Source organism: Schistocerca nitens, chromosome 6, assembly GCF_023898315.1.
Source record: "Schistocerca nitens isolate TAMUIC-IGC-003100 chromosome 6, iqSchNite1.1, whole genome shotgun sequence".
NCBI lineage: Eukaryota > Metazoa > Arthropoda > Insecta > Orthoptera > Acrididae > Schistocerca > Schistocerca nitens.
In genome coordinates, this window is record NC_064619.1 from 159,493,608 (window position 1) to 159,509,619 (window position 16,012).

The following is a 16,012-nucleotide window of genomic DNA, read 5'->3' on the forward strand; positions in this document are numbered from 1 at the left end:
ACGACAAGTAGCCCGCGCCGTCTCACCTGGGATACGGGGCGTGAATGGGAACTGCCGTCGCTGAAGTCAGTTGCAGGTCGCTGCATTAGTTGGCTGAACTGTTACCCTACGCTCACCAGGGAATACCTGAAGCATTCGCAGGGACCGCGTGATGTTTTCATTAAGATTTTATACGCAATGCTGCCGTGTGATAAAGTTAATTAGTACATTCATGTACATTGTAATTTACACACACTCACACACACCAGACACACACACACACATACATACACATTTGCATGACCTGAATCCGTGGGGGCATATAGTGTGCCACCAGCTATAAGTTGGTGTCGCTGCTTGCTGGACGCGACACGTAACGGGTTTACAAATTAGATTGTGTTTGTCAGATACTTAACACATGAAGTATTTCCTTAATTGGAAGTCGCTAACACCAAGCAGAAACAAGTTCAGTGTAACGGTGTGTGATTCGCTATTAATATAGTCACATGCAATTTAATTTACAACGTACTCATTGACAACTGAGCTTAATGCGGCGTTATTGTCACCTACTGTTTGAGCGGAATTGGTTTGTGGTCGCGATTTGTATCAGTATCACGTGTTCTTGTGAGTGGGAATGTTTATCACCAGCTGCAGGACGTGCTTAAGACGGTGAGAAGACGGCGAGTGTCCTGGGATTCATCACTCATTTCCGCGCCTCTTCCAGTTCAGCAGAGGTGACTACACAGGCCCTGTGCGCTTTCAAATGTCTTTATGAATGTTTGTTTGCGTGTTCCACGTAGCATCTTTGCTTGCAGGAGCGTTCCCAATACTACCTTGGCCGTTAAAACTTGAGTGTAAGAACACTAGATTTACATACACAAGTCTGACTCTAATAACTACACACAGCAACTTACAGAACGTTCCTTTCCTTGGTAGCGCCATGGATTTCACAACTTGTTATGTATTACTGGGCTCAGCCAATATTTACAGTGGTTCTTTATATTACACTGAATGCAGTGTCAGCAGTAATTATCGTGTGGCCTGATACAAATAATTTCAATTTTCTTTTCTTCAGTACATGGAACTCAATAGGTCTAATTTCGAGTACTTGGGATATCACTGTGTAATGCTCACACGCGATGAATCGTCGCTCATGCGAACTGGTATTGGGTATGACCAGCAAGACAAAAGAAAGAAACTGAAGACATCCCCAAAGAGACCAAAGATTATAAATTATGACGAAACACTCATTCAACGGTTCATAGCTGCATACGTCGAGAACTATGCTACCAACATACTACGAGACTGAAAATGGACTATGAAAGTGCCAGTATAATAATATGCTTTCCTTTTCCTCTAAGTAAAAGATTACATGCCATGCGTAATACTTAACAGTATACTAAAATATCCCTTTCCATTAGAGAAACTAGAATTAAAACTAGTGTGATCGGCTTCTCATTTCTCCCATGCTAACGCGTTGTGCGGAGGAATATATTTCTATGTATTTTTTTAGTCCTACTGTTCAAACATGTGTGGAGAATATATAATTTATACGATATATACTTCTATATACAACCTCATGTGGGTGCCACTAGGGCAATGTCGTTCACTTAATGTAGTCGTCACTCATAATATCAGTGCAGTCTGCCAAATTGCCATTTCCACTTCTCACTAATAACACTCATGCAGAGACACAGATTTCTACAGGAGCTTAGAAACCGACTCTATTTTCATGTAGCATTTATACAACTACACAGAGAAAAAAAAGTCTTGCATCACCCCAGTTCCCAGACCTGCTGAAGACAGACGTTGTCTCTTGATATTGTATCACACACACACAGTCCCTCAGACTGTTCAGAGATGTACCTAAGCCAGGCCAAAGATGTAAACAACCATGCATGAACAGCGCCTATTAGATGGAAGGGCTCCGACAGCCCATCACTTCCAGACATTCCACCAAGAAGGAGGTACACAGCTCGTTTTGTATGTAGTTCAACCATGGCTAGACGGTCAATACAGCGGCTCGATTGCGTCCGCATTGATACTTTGTGCCAGGAAGACCTCTCAACAAGGTAGGTGTCCAGGCATCTCAGAGTGCACCTAAACGATGTTGTTCGGACATGCAGGATATACAGAGATACACGCCTCGCTCTGGCCGCCCAAGGGCTACTATTGCAGTGGATGACCGCTACCTACGGATTAGGGCTCGGAGGAACCCTGACAGCAACGCCACCATGTTGAATACACGTTGAATAATGCTTTTCGTGCAGCCACAGGACGTCGCGAACAGATGAAAACTGGGTGGTGTGAGACGGTCGCATAAGACAGAAGGCAACCAAAATGTAGTTTGAAATGTTGTATTTTCTGGGCAGTATAGACACTAGATACAGTAGCAGAGAGTCATCAGAGGATCCTGCGTCTGTAAAGAAACTGATATGTGAAGCATGGAATTGCTACCGCCGTACTTATGCAAAAGATATTGCCGAGAACCCAAGGAAATTAAGGACTTATGTTATATCTCCAAGCGGGTCGAAGGCTTCTATTTACTCACTAGTTGACCAATCTGATGTGGCATTAGAAGACAGCAAAATGAAAGCCATAGCTCTAAATTTCGACTTGAAGAAATCATTAAAGGGGAAGAGTTGTACAAACATACCGTTGTTTGATCGTTTCACACAGACTCTCTCGGGTCCGTCGGCCGTCGTAAATTAATATATATATATATACTGTATTATTATTGTTATTATTATTTTTTGATTGTTGCCGACTTACGTGGTGGGCCTTAACAAAAATGATATTTCATTTTATTTTGATTTTACGATTAAATGCTTTCCTGACGTTCTCCTTTTTAACAATATTAATCTCAAATTATTTGTTACGTTAATGAATGATAGACTCGATGAATCTTAAAACATGAGCAAAGAAGTTGAACAATGTAATAAACTTTTCATATTAATATCCTCGGCTAGTCAGCTCACTTTAAAGCAAAAGATCTTTAGTTATTAATTACAATTGCGGCCCACACAAGCGCGAGAGTATTTTTCTTACCTCTGTTAACCATTGTATTTTAGTCAGAATCCTGGCTCTGGGTCTCGGCTATGGCACTGAAAATAAGAATCTTAAAGCTAAGCATTTTCTGCAACGTCGGGCGGCTGTGGAGAAAAATTAATATCATGTTAATAGCGGGCGAGTTTTCCGCTTCCGCTAGTTTTTCATAAGTTAATTTCGCCACGTAATGGCGTCGTTGGCTGCATCGGCCGCTGCGATTGTTGAACTGTAAATTACTTGAATGCAGGTTAATTCAAGGAAGGCGGACATGAAATCGGGATCACCTCTTACAAATTAAAAGTGCACAATAATATTAAATCAGTATATTATATGCTTAACTCATACAAATATGCTTGCATTTGCCAGCACTCGCAAGATGTCCGCCTGTACATCATCAAGACAAGCGAAGAAGTCAAGTCGACTAAAAAAATTAACAAAAGAGCGTATCTTGTCGTCTCTTTAGATCATTTTGTCATAAATTATTTCTTTGCATTGCATTTCTTTGCATTTCTCGACAGAGAAATTATTGTTTTACGGCGACATGATAAAAATATATTATTCAATTTTTGAATGTCTCTTCTTTATAAATATTGTTTTTTAAGTCTTTTCGCAATATTGCACTGGGGACGCTATAACTCCCATATGGAGGACATGGTAATAGGCATCTGAGGCGTGGAGAAACCACTGAAGGAATTGAAAACATTTAATTCACCAGATTCGGATGGAATGCCAGTTTGGCTTTCAATGGAATACTCTATGGCATTGGACGCTTACCTAGCTTGGATCTATCGCGAATCTCTCTCTCAGAGAGAATTCCAAGGCGAGTGGAAAAAAATGAGCAAGTAACGCCTACGTGTAAGAAGTGTAAAAGAACAGACCGTAAACCTACAGAGCAGTAAATTTAACATTGGTTTTCTGCAGCATACTTGAACATATTCTCAGTTCGAATGTGCTCAATAAATATCTTCCAGACAGGAAAGCTTCCGTTCACAGCTCAACACGGTTTCGGAAAGCATTGCTCGTGCGAAACTCAGCTTGCCACTTTATCACATGGTATCTTGCAAACTATGGATGAAAGGCAACTGGAAGATGGCATATACCTGGATTTTCGAAAAGAATTTAACACGCTGCCCAACGGCGGATTGTTGTCAAAAGTATGAGTGTACGGATTAGGTGACCAGACACTACATTGTCTTGAAGGCTTTTAACGTAATAGAACCAGTACGTTGCCACTGACAGAGAATGTTCATGAGAGGCAACTGTATCATCAGGAGTGCCCCAGGCAAGTATGATAGGACCGCTACGATTCTCTCTCTCTATCCCGCCCTCCTCCTCCTTCACTCTCTATTTGGTCTGATAGACAGGGTCAGTAGCAATCTTCCGTTGCTTGCTGATGTTTCTGTGGTTTACAAAGTGTCATGTTGAGTGACTGTTGGGGGACACAAGACGGCTTGCAAAAAACTCCAACGTGTGACGAATTGTATGTAACTCTAAATGTAGAAAGAAAAAAGAAAAGTAAGTTAACGCAGATGAGTGGGGAAAGAAATCCGTAGTGTTCCAATACGGTATTATCTGAGTGCTGTTTCTTACAGTCACGTCGAATAAACGTCTATGCGCAACGCTGCAAATCGGTATGATTTCTAAGGAGCGCTTAAAGACTGTAGCAGAGAATGTGAATGGTCGACTTCAGTTTATTAGAAGAATTTTAGTAAAATATGGTCCATCTAGTACCACCCATTCTTCAATACCGCTTGAACGTTTGGGATACCAACCAGGTCGGATAGAAGGAAGACATAGAAGCAATTCCGGGGCGAGATCCTAGATTTATTACAGGTAGTTTCGAAAAACACGCTATCATTACGGAAATGCATCGGGTTTCCCAAATGGGAATCCCTGCAGAAATGTAGATGTTCTTTCCTAGGAAGACAGTCAAGAAAATGCAGAGAATTGGCATCTGAAGCAGAATGAAGAACGATACTACTGCCACCAATGTACATTTCGCTTAAGTACCACGAAGATAAGAGAAAGAAGGGCTCACAAGGAGGCATGGAGACAGACGCTTTTCCCTCACTCTATCTGCAAGTGGAACAGGAATAGGAATGACTAGTAGTGGCACATGGTATCCCCAGCCACGCACCATATGGTGGCTTGCGGGGTATTTATGTAGATGCAAATGTACTTATAGAATACTACACTTATGCTCATAAATTAACTATAACTGCAGAATGTGGTGCCACACAACTCGGCACTACACAAAACTGGCGCTAAAAGCATAGGTACATAGGGAACACACACGACACGGATCTGTAATTCCGCATTATTGGTGATAAGTTCAGAAAACCGTCCCGAAACACATGTGGTACAAAGCGCCACTGTTTCCTGTGCATACACCCCAACATCAATATGGGATATGATCACCATGCAAATGTACATAGGCCGCACAACGGGTTGACATAATCTGGATCAGATGGTCGAGCAGCTGCTGGGGTACAACCTCCCATTCTAGCACCAGTGCCTGCCGGAGCTCCTGAAGTCTCGTGGAGGTTTGAAGACGTCCAGCGATACGTCGACCGAGAGCATCCCAGACGTGCTCGATGGGGTTTAGGTCTGGAAAACAGGCAGGCCACTATATTCACCTGATATCTTCTCTTTAAAAGTATTCCTCCACGATGACAGCTCGGTGGGGTGTGCGTTATCATCCATCAGGAAGAAGGTGGGACCTACTGCATACCTGAAGAGACGGACATACTGGTGCAAAATGACGTCCCGATACACCTGACCTGTTACAGTTAGTCTGTCAAAGACATGCAGGGGTGTAAGTGCACCAATCACAATCGGACCCCACACCATCAAACCACGACCTCCATACAGGTCCCTTTCAAAGGGTATTAAGGGGTTGGTATCTGGTTTTTGGTTCACGCTGGATGAAAACCCGGCAAGGATCATTGTTCAGAATATAACTGGACTCCTCCATGAAGATAACCTGGGACCACTGTTCCAATGACCATGTACTCTGTTCTTGACACCAGGCTTTACGGGCTCTCCTGTGACCAGGGGTCAGTGGAATGCCCCTTGCAGATCTCCGGGCGAATAAACCATGTCTGTTGAGTCGTCTGTAGGCTGTCTGTCTGAAGACAATTGTTCCAGTAGCTGCGGTAAGGTCCCGAACAAGGCTACCTGTAGTAATCCGTGGCCGTCTGAGGACCCTGATAGTGAAATATCGGTCCTCTTCTGGTGTTGTACACTGTGGACGTGCCGTACTGTAGCGCCTGGACACGTTTCCTGTCTGCTGGAATCGTTGCCATAATCCTGAGATCACACTTTGTGGCCCATGGAGGGCCCGTGTTACGAACTGCTGTGTTTGACCAGCCTCCAGTCGCCCAAGTACTATACCCCTCATAACGCCATCAATATGTGTTGAATGAGCCATTTTCAACACACAGTCACCATTAGAACGTCTGTAAACGTCTGCTCACTTACCTGCTGCAGCGTACTCTGACATGCACCAACACACCTCTGCGTATGTGGACTGCTTCCAGCGCCATCGTACGAAGACCGCAGTTCAAAACGCACCGCATGGTCATAGCCCGAGGTGATTTAAACCCGCAAACCTCCCAACAGAGCGTTGTAGTAGCATTATCATTAATTTATGAGCACGAGGGTAGAAATCCATATTAAACTTTCTTCCTCAACGGCCACAAAAGAATGAAGCCCACATTCCAACAATCCTTTAAGATCGAATTACCTATAGATAATATTCTAATTTGCTTAGTGAGCCAGACTCTTTGTACTCACGTGCACATTTGCAGTTCCATGTTTCATCGTACGTTCTAGCACGGTATTACCTTGTAACGTCACACGTACATAGGCAAGTTATTTGGCCACCTAGGTCTTGTACCGGGTAGTGTTGATTTTGCTTGCTTGCCTGAGTGTGAGTCAGTGGGATGAGATTTTCGCGTGGTTGGTCCAGTCGAGTTCACGTAACAAGGCAGCCGACGTTGCTGGAAACGTGTAAATAATCCCACAATGGGGAATCTGAACGGCTGTTGCTCTCTTTTCCAAAGACTACAGTACGCACTACACATGGCTGATGTTATCACAATTTGGAATGTGACTACTTACAACTCTTAGAAATTCTATAATAAATCACACATACATAATAACGCAAATTTGAATACATCTTAACTCTCTGAAAAATAAGGGCACACATTGATGCATAACATTTTCAGTAACTTCAAAACTAAAGAAGTTGATATTTACACTCACTCGATATTTTCACAATGGATTTTGAATTAGCAACCTTGAAACGCTTTATCTGATTTCAACAAACGAGATCTCAGATGATAGTTTTGCACTATATCTATCGTTCCTGAACTCTGTGTATCCGTATTTCATTTTATTTATTTATTTAGTAATGTAATGTTTGTCAGAACTTTGTATTGTCTGCTACAACACAGGAACTAAATGCAGCATAAACACCTTAAATCTTGTTATACTTGTTTAGTTTTTTGAGGATTATTTTACCATTTTTGCCAGTATCATTATTTAAATGTTCATTGCAACTGATATTAAAACTGTGGTCAATTACATGTGGTACATGACATCATTATTGAAACGTGTGCCGAAAGGGAGTTGAATCAAGCAGACATAAGTAACACTGGCCAACAATAAAATTATTTTTGAATCTTCACTTCATGAGTCAAATCTCACTAATTTTGACTTTAATAAGGAATAAAATAAAGTTAAAAGTGTATTATATCCAGTTTCTGTGATTCGGAATATGTGCAACTATTTTATTTCAGTGGAATAATGGAACGATACATTTTAATTAAGTATGCAAACGACGTTTTCTAAAGTCCAGTTAATTTTTAAGGATTTACTCATACCAGTGACCCTGATATCCTTTCTATTACAGTAATTTCCTGATGGAACGTGTTCCCACGTTTGTCACTGGCAGCGTAACAAGAAGTTAAGAAATATGTAGGTGGACGTAGAGGAAATGCATCTTAAGGTACATGCTGAATCTAAGTTGATGGTATTTTTGCAGGAGTACTGTCACCAACTGATAATGTTTCCATCTTTATTATTGCGTAGAAATCCATGAACAACTCCTCTGAAGACACCCCAAGCTTCTATTTCGTTCTCGTTCATAACTACTCAGTCAATTGCCGGATCCTTTGCAAGTTGACGAGTTTGTAGCCCCAAAAATATACTTAATTAATATTTGCATTACTTAATTTCGGTAATTTGATTCTTAAGGATGTAATGTTCTGTCCTTCGTGGATCATTTGGTTGAGAAAACTTTTCATCAACCCCAGCTTAAAATGTATTAATGGAAGAATTACATTTTCGTGTCCACGAGAGACTCAGCAATGTTATTTTTATAGCTAGAGTTAAGATTACTTGCAGACCAGTGAGCCTGAATATAATGATTTCGTATCACCGTTTTTCAACACAAATAAAAAGTATCAGCACTTTGTGTAACCTACTTGCACTCCTAAGAGGACAGCATACTTTCTGTTTGTGTTCAGCTTATTTCATTGACTCGAGGAGGACTTCCATACTTGCATACTTTCATGTTTGCATAAGTCTGCATTATGTGAGTTGCGTGAACAACAGGAACAGAGCGAAGATAGTTGTTGCTGTAAAGTAATTCAACTTTCAGACTTAACTGGGAGAATTCTGTGAATAGCCTCCATGCCAGAATAACATATCTCAAATACAAAGATTTCATCGAATCATTAATATCAAAACCAACAACACACTGTTTTTCTTCCCAAAATAAGGAAGCTAATTACTCTAACGTTGTCTGTAATTGGACCATGACACGTTTAAGAAGATTTCATTGCTGTAATCTTTACTGTAAAAGTTCTGTCTTCTCCTTTGACAAACCTGCGTTTTGAATGATATCACTCATTTCCGATTGATTGACATCGTTTTTTGTAGTTCAGTCATTCCCATCGAATAACAGAACAAGAGTAACAGAAAAATAACTACAATGTATATGAGGAGCCCAATACTTATCTTGACATCCTGCCTTCATACCATATAATTGCTCAAGATAGTCTTAAGAAGAGGTGTCAGATACTGTTTCTGTGATGAAAATGTTACTTCACCACAAATAAAACTAAAGTAGTTCAATAAATATGCACATTTTTGTGAAATTGGCCCCAGAAAGACTTAAAACAACAGACATATTGCACTAACTACAACACAAGCAATATTAGCGAGATATTCGCTGGTGTTGCTGACTGATAGTGGGTGGAGAACAGCCATTACAAATCGATAACTTTCAGTACAGTACATTGAGTTCTGGAAGAAGGCAGACATGCCCATGTTAAAGTGTGTTATTCTATCCTGCTGGTGATAGAGTGTGGACAGTGTATGGCTCCTACTATACACTAACTTTTAAATTTACACTAATTCTGATGAGGCGTGGATGTGCTCCAGTGCAGAGCTGTAACTTGACCACTAGCATTGTAGAACTGAGAACACACAAAGCAAGTGTTTCTACTCGTCATCTGTTGAACTCTGAACTATCTTGAGTTGGTGATAATTTCGAATATTGTGTTTACTTAGTTTTTGGAGGTTTTCGATGACTATTTAGCTTGAGGATTCTGCTGTCATAACTGTAAAGTTCTCAATGCAACTTCACTGTAATAAATAACATTATCATTCTCTCTGTAATATTACTGGTTATGGTATAACAACTTTCCATTTATTTGAGAAATACTTTGTTGATTAAACGTTTTTTAGTGGAAATCTCTGTTGTTGACAAATCACATTTACATAATGAAGCAAATATAAATACATCTGCAACTCAGAAAAATAAGGTGCATACAATGAAACAACAATATTTGATATAACTTAAGAACTACAAATTTTTATATTTACAGTGGATTAATATTTTTGCAGTGGAACTTTGAATCAACATCTTTTAGATGCTTCGTGCAATTTCAGGAAACGACATATCAGATAATAGCACTGTCCTGCAGCTATTATCCTGTAAAACAAATTATCTGTATAACAAATTATATGTATCTATTTTATTTTATTTATTGATTATATTATGCAAATTTTTGCCAGAAGATCTTATCCTCCATAAGAACACATGAACTGAATGGAACATCGAGACGTAACTTCTTGTGATACTTGTGTAGTTACTTAGGGATTACATTACTATTTTTACAGTAACTTTATTTAAATGTTGACTACAATTTATACAGTGAACAGCGATACTGCTGGAAATAGTGCCAAAAAACGCTTCTGCCAAGCAGATATAAATAATTTTAAGCAATATTTTACATCATTTTGCTGTCAGTTAATGATATGACTGCTTTGCAAGAATTCTAGCTTATTTATTTGTGAACAACCTTACTTATATTTATTGTGGATGTTCTCAGTGTTACTGATTGTTTACGACATATATTTATTTGAATGTTGCAGCACCCAACTAGTTTGTGAGGAAATTGGTCAAGCTGAATCAAAAACTCGGCTGTATAACGTAAGAATGATGTGTATTTGAATGGAACTACTTTCAGCCGATAGAGAAGCAGGCATTGGCGGAGAACTAATATAGTCAAGTGAAGACAGACACTTTCCGAACAGTGCGCAGAAAGGAGCAATTGGGACACTTAATGATCAAATCTTGCAGACCACTTCACGCACGTTCATGAAGAATGAGAGTGTGGTAGAGAGAGATATTTGGTGGTGTGGGTGACTCATTCTGGATGGTGAACGGTCCCCACAGTAGTATAACTTTTGGAGGGACACTAACTTTATCAGGTCTATACGCACTCCCCTGCTTGCGTTATGGAACTGAGAATGAACTGTATGAGTTTCTACTTGTTATATATCGTGCGTTGCTATGCAAATCGTCCTCTTGAACTCCAAACTGTTATGAACTGGTTAATACTGTGAACATGACATTAATTTAGTTACTGAAAGTCTAGGATACTATAGCATTGGAGTTTTTGTACAATTCTCGCAACGCTATCATAACTGCATTTAATAAAGTTAACATTCTGCTTGTCCCATAACTGGTTACTCTAGGACCATTTTCCCTTTAGCTGAGATGTACTTTCTTGAATAAATATTATTCAACAAAAATCTCTTGTGTCGTCTACATCACTTTTAGACACATTAGAATAGTACTCCCTTTATCAATTAGCCATTTATCTTTTATCACTTTCGCCTTCATGTGCATTGTACATGATGCACGTCGTTTTTTTCCATTCCTGCCGTTTCATTATATTCGATCACGTGAGGATCGTGCCTATTTGCCTGTGATGCATACACGATCATAGGTGCGTCGAAAACAAAAGGGTGGGGGCGGGGGGGGGGGGAGGGGCGCCGCATTCTACTGGCCAATGGCCGAAGTTCTGTGAATGTTGGTTTTGTAGTGGCGGCACTGGATGACAGGCAGTTGTTAAATGATAATCTTGTAACGTCGTTACGTGTTCCGCGCTGGTACTGGGGTTTTGTTTACATACCTGTACGTGGCGTTGTTTTCAATAAGAGTTTGTGGTTGTTTGATAAAGATGGATTCATAAGAAGAGGGAATCCGTAAATGGTTAGAGGAATTGAGTTTTTCTGATGAGTCACTATTCAGAAGTGGCAGTAATACCGACCCTCACTACCTTGCTCCTCCCTCGAGCGAAAGTAGTTGTTAAGATGAAGTAATTAATATGGAGAAACATTCTGCAACAAATCTCTCCGTACTTATTTAGGAGAACACACACACACACACACACACACACACACACACACACACACACACACAAGCGCGCGCGCGCGCACGCACGCAAAGAAACAAACACATAGCTACTATCCCAACCATCCGCATACTGCACTGAGATCCAAATGAGGAACACAAGTTGTCATTATTCCCACTACAAATTTCAAAACTTTCTCGCGATATGCGATACATCCCACACCGCACGTCAACAGTAAGACAGATTAATGTTTGAATTCTTCCAAAGTGCAAATGTTTAACTTTTTCCAACTAAAACCTAGCACCTAGCGTGAATGCACGACAGCTTACGTTACAACATAGTGGTCACCAACATTTATCACAATACACGCGGTTACTCCTGTTGTACGCTGACGCTGCTTTCATACACTCCTGGAAATTGAAATAAGAACACCGCGAATTCATTGTCCCAGGAAGGGGAAACTTTATTGACACATTCCTGGGGTCAGATACATCACATGATCACACTGACAGAACCACAGGCACATAGACACAGGCAACAGAGCATGCACAATGTCGGCACTAGTACAGTGTATATCCACCTTTCGCAGCAATGCAGGCTGCTATTCTCCCATGGAGACGATCGTAGAGATGCTGGATGTAGTCCTGTGGAACGGCTTGCCATGCCATTTCCACCTGGCGCCTCAGTTGGACCAGCGTTCGTGCTGGACGTGCAGACCGCGTGAGACGACGCTTCATCCAGTCCCAAACATGCTCAATGGGGGACAGATCCGGAGATCTTGCTGGCCAGGGTAGTTGACTTACACCTTCTAGAGCACGTTGGGTGGCACGGGATACATGCGGACGTGCATTGTCCTGTTGGAACAGCAAGTTCCCTTGCCGGTCTGGGAATGGTAGAACAATGGGTTCGATGACGGTTTGGATGTACCGTGCACTATTCAGTGTCCCCTCGACGATCACCAGTGGTGTACGGCCAGTGTAGGATATCGCTCCCCACACCATGATGCCGGGTGTTGGCCCTGTGTGCCTCGGTCGTATGCAGTCCTGATTGTGGCGCCCACCTGCACGGCGCCAAACACGCATACGACCATCATTGGCACCAAGGCAGAAGCGACTCTCATCGCTGAAGACGACACGTCTCCATTCGTCCCTCCAATCACGCCTGTCGCGACACCACTGGAGGCGGGCTGCACGATGTTGGGGCGTGAGCGGAAGACGGCCTAACGGTGTGCGGGACCGTAGCCCAGCTTCATGGAGACGGTTGCGCATGGTCCTCGCCGATACCCCAGGAGCAACAGTGTCCCTAATTTGCTGGGAAGTGGCGGTGCGGTCCCCTACGGCACTGCGTAGGATCCTACGGTCTTGGCGTGCATCCGTTCGTCGCTGCGATCCGGTCCCAGGTCGACGGGCACGTGCACCTTCCGCCGACCACTGGCGACAACATCGATGCACTGTGGAGACCTCACGCCCCACGTGTTGAGCAATTCGGCGGTACGTCCACCCGGCCTCCCGCATGCCCACTATACGCCCTCGCTCAAAGTCCGTCAACTGCACATACGGTTCACGTCCACGCTGTCGCGGCATGCTACCAGTGTTAAAGACTGCGATGGAGCTCCGTATGCCACGGCAAACTGGCTGACACTGACGGCGGCGGTGCACAAATGCTGCGCAGCTAGCGCCATTCGACGGCAACATCGCGGTTCCTGGTGTGTCCGCTGTGCCGTGCGTGTGATCATTGCTTGTACAGCCCTCTCGCAGTGTCCGGAGCAAGTATGGTGGGTCTGACACACCGGTGTCAATGTGTTCTTTTTTCCATTTCCAGGAGTGTATTTAGTTAAAAAGAGCCACTAATATTCTTGCAGATGACAGACTGAGTATCAAAAAACGGCAACAAAAATAGCAATCATGCGATGACTTTTAAGTTAAAAATTGGTATAAAACTATGCACACAATATCTGGAACGAAACGGAAGAAATGCAGCAACGTCAACTCGTAATTTTTAATAATGCAAATTTTTGCGTATTTTGGCATAGATAAACACACTCGCAATGGCTTGAACTACGAATTAAATACACAGAAAATATTTGCATGCTGGTGGACACACAATTCGATATTAGAAGACATAGAATCGTTCTGAGGGGTGCTTCTAGATATGTTCTCGATAGTGTCGATCAATACTCGAGAATCACAGATATGCATCGGCAACCCTAATGGGAATACGTGTGAGGAACAACGACGCACTTTTCACGAAAAACTATTGAGAAACTTTATAGATGGGCACTTTCGGCTGATTGCAGAACGAATCTACTGCCGCCAATGTACGCTATGTGATCAAAAGTATCCGTACACATGGCTGAAAACGACTTACAAGTTCGTGGCGCTCTCCATCGGTAATGCTGGAATTCAGTCTGGTGTTGGCTCACACTTAATCTTGATGACAGTTTCCACTCTCGCAGGCATACGTTCAGTCAGGTGCTGGAACGTTTCTTGCGGAATGACAGCCCATTTTTTACGGAGTGCTGCACTGAGGAGAGGTTCAAATGGCTCTGAGCACTATGGGACTCAAATGCTGAGGTCATTAGTTCAAAATGGCTCTGAGCACTATGGGACTCAACTGCTGTGGTCATCAGTCCCCTAGAACTTAGAACTACTTAAACCTAACTAACCTAAGGACATTACACACATCCATGCCCGAGGCAGGATTCGAACCTGCGACCGTAGCAGTCGCACGGATCATTAGTCCCCTAGAACTTAGAACTAGTTAAACCTAACTAACCTAAGGACATCACAAACATCCATGCCCGAGGCAGGATTCGAACCTGCGACTGTAGCGGTCTTGCGGTTCCAGACTGCAGCACCTTTAACCGCACGGCCACTTCGGCCGGCACTGAGGAGAGGTGTCGGTGTCGGTCGGTGAGGCCTGGCACGAAGTCGGCGTTCCAAAAGTTGTACTATGGGATTCAGGTCAGGACTCTGTTCAGGCCAGTCAATTACAGGGATGTTATTGTCGTGTAACGACTCCGCCACAGGCCATGCAATATGAACATTTTGTAACACTTATACCGATTAGGCGTAGGTTTATTTTATGTACCTGCGTATCTGAAATTCATGAAGTGTGTATTCTGTGCTTTTTAAACTCCTTGGTGTATGGCAAGAAAGTTAGAGGTTTGTAATGTGTATGTGAAAAAAGCAAAAGAATATGATGAATATGTTGAAATTATTTATTATCATGATATAAATAGGTTCATAAAAAGAAAACATTTGTTAAAAGCTGGTTCATTCTTAGGGAACTTGTATTAGTAAGATGTCAATGAGTCCCTCCTCAACGGAAGCGGCATGGCGTGATGTAAAAGTTGTGTTTGGCTGCTCCTTTGTGTGATCGACAAGCAGTATGTGCCTAGCCTTAGCACGGTACACTTCGACGGTGATAAGAGAGACAACTGGAGGCTGCGTTATAAGGGATTGGGCTCGGATGTGGATCTGCCTATTATTTGGTATTCACGGCATAGTGGATTGGCTCTAATATGTCGAAAACTCGACGCCAAGAAAAGATTTTATATAGCATTCGTACATCAAAAGCCGTGAGTACAGATATTCACCATCTCGCCTGCCACCAATCTTCGCTACTGCTTGACAAACTTCATACACTGAGTTAAGTAATGTACATGGGAATCGACCAGTTAATTTGTGTGTTATTTCAATAGTAGTCACATAAAACATAAATTTGTGTAAGGAACCATATTTCCAATCCTGATCACGAACATACACAGGGTCTTCGCCTAAGTGCTACTAAAACAGAGTTTCCTGATTTAAATGAACAATTCTTGCATTCGTGTGTTTAAAAGTGTTTTTTGTCTAAAGTAAAAGGAGTAGCAAAAGTTAGAGTTATAACCCCGAAATTGAAGTTGGACAGACCTCTGCTAAAGTATCCTTAGGTTATTATAAAATATAGTTTGTAGGATTACAGTGAAAGATTGAGAAAATGTTACTTCAAAGAACACCTGCTTCACAGGTAATTAAATTTCAAGTACATATAAATCTAAAAAAAACAGATTTACGATAGTATTGTTAGTAGAAAAGTTATGCACAATTTTAAAGAAGGTGTATTTTTGCTGCCCATCATGAAAAGTTCCTTTTTTGAAGTTAATTAAACGCAATGTTGTATTTTATTGTCTTGCAAATAATTTATCAACTACTCCAAGTGAAGTGATTGCTTAGCTTTTACAGTTAGTCTTTACCACTGTAATAATCAAAGAGCTTTCACTAGCGAAA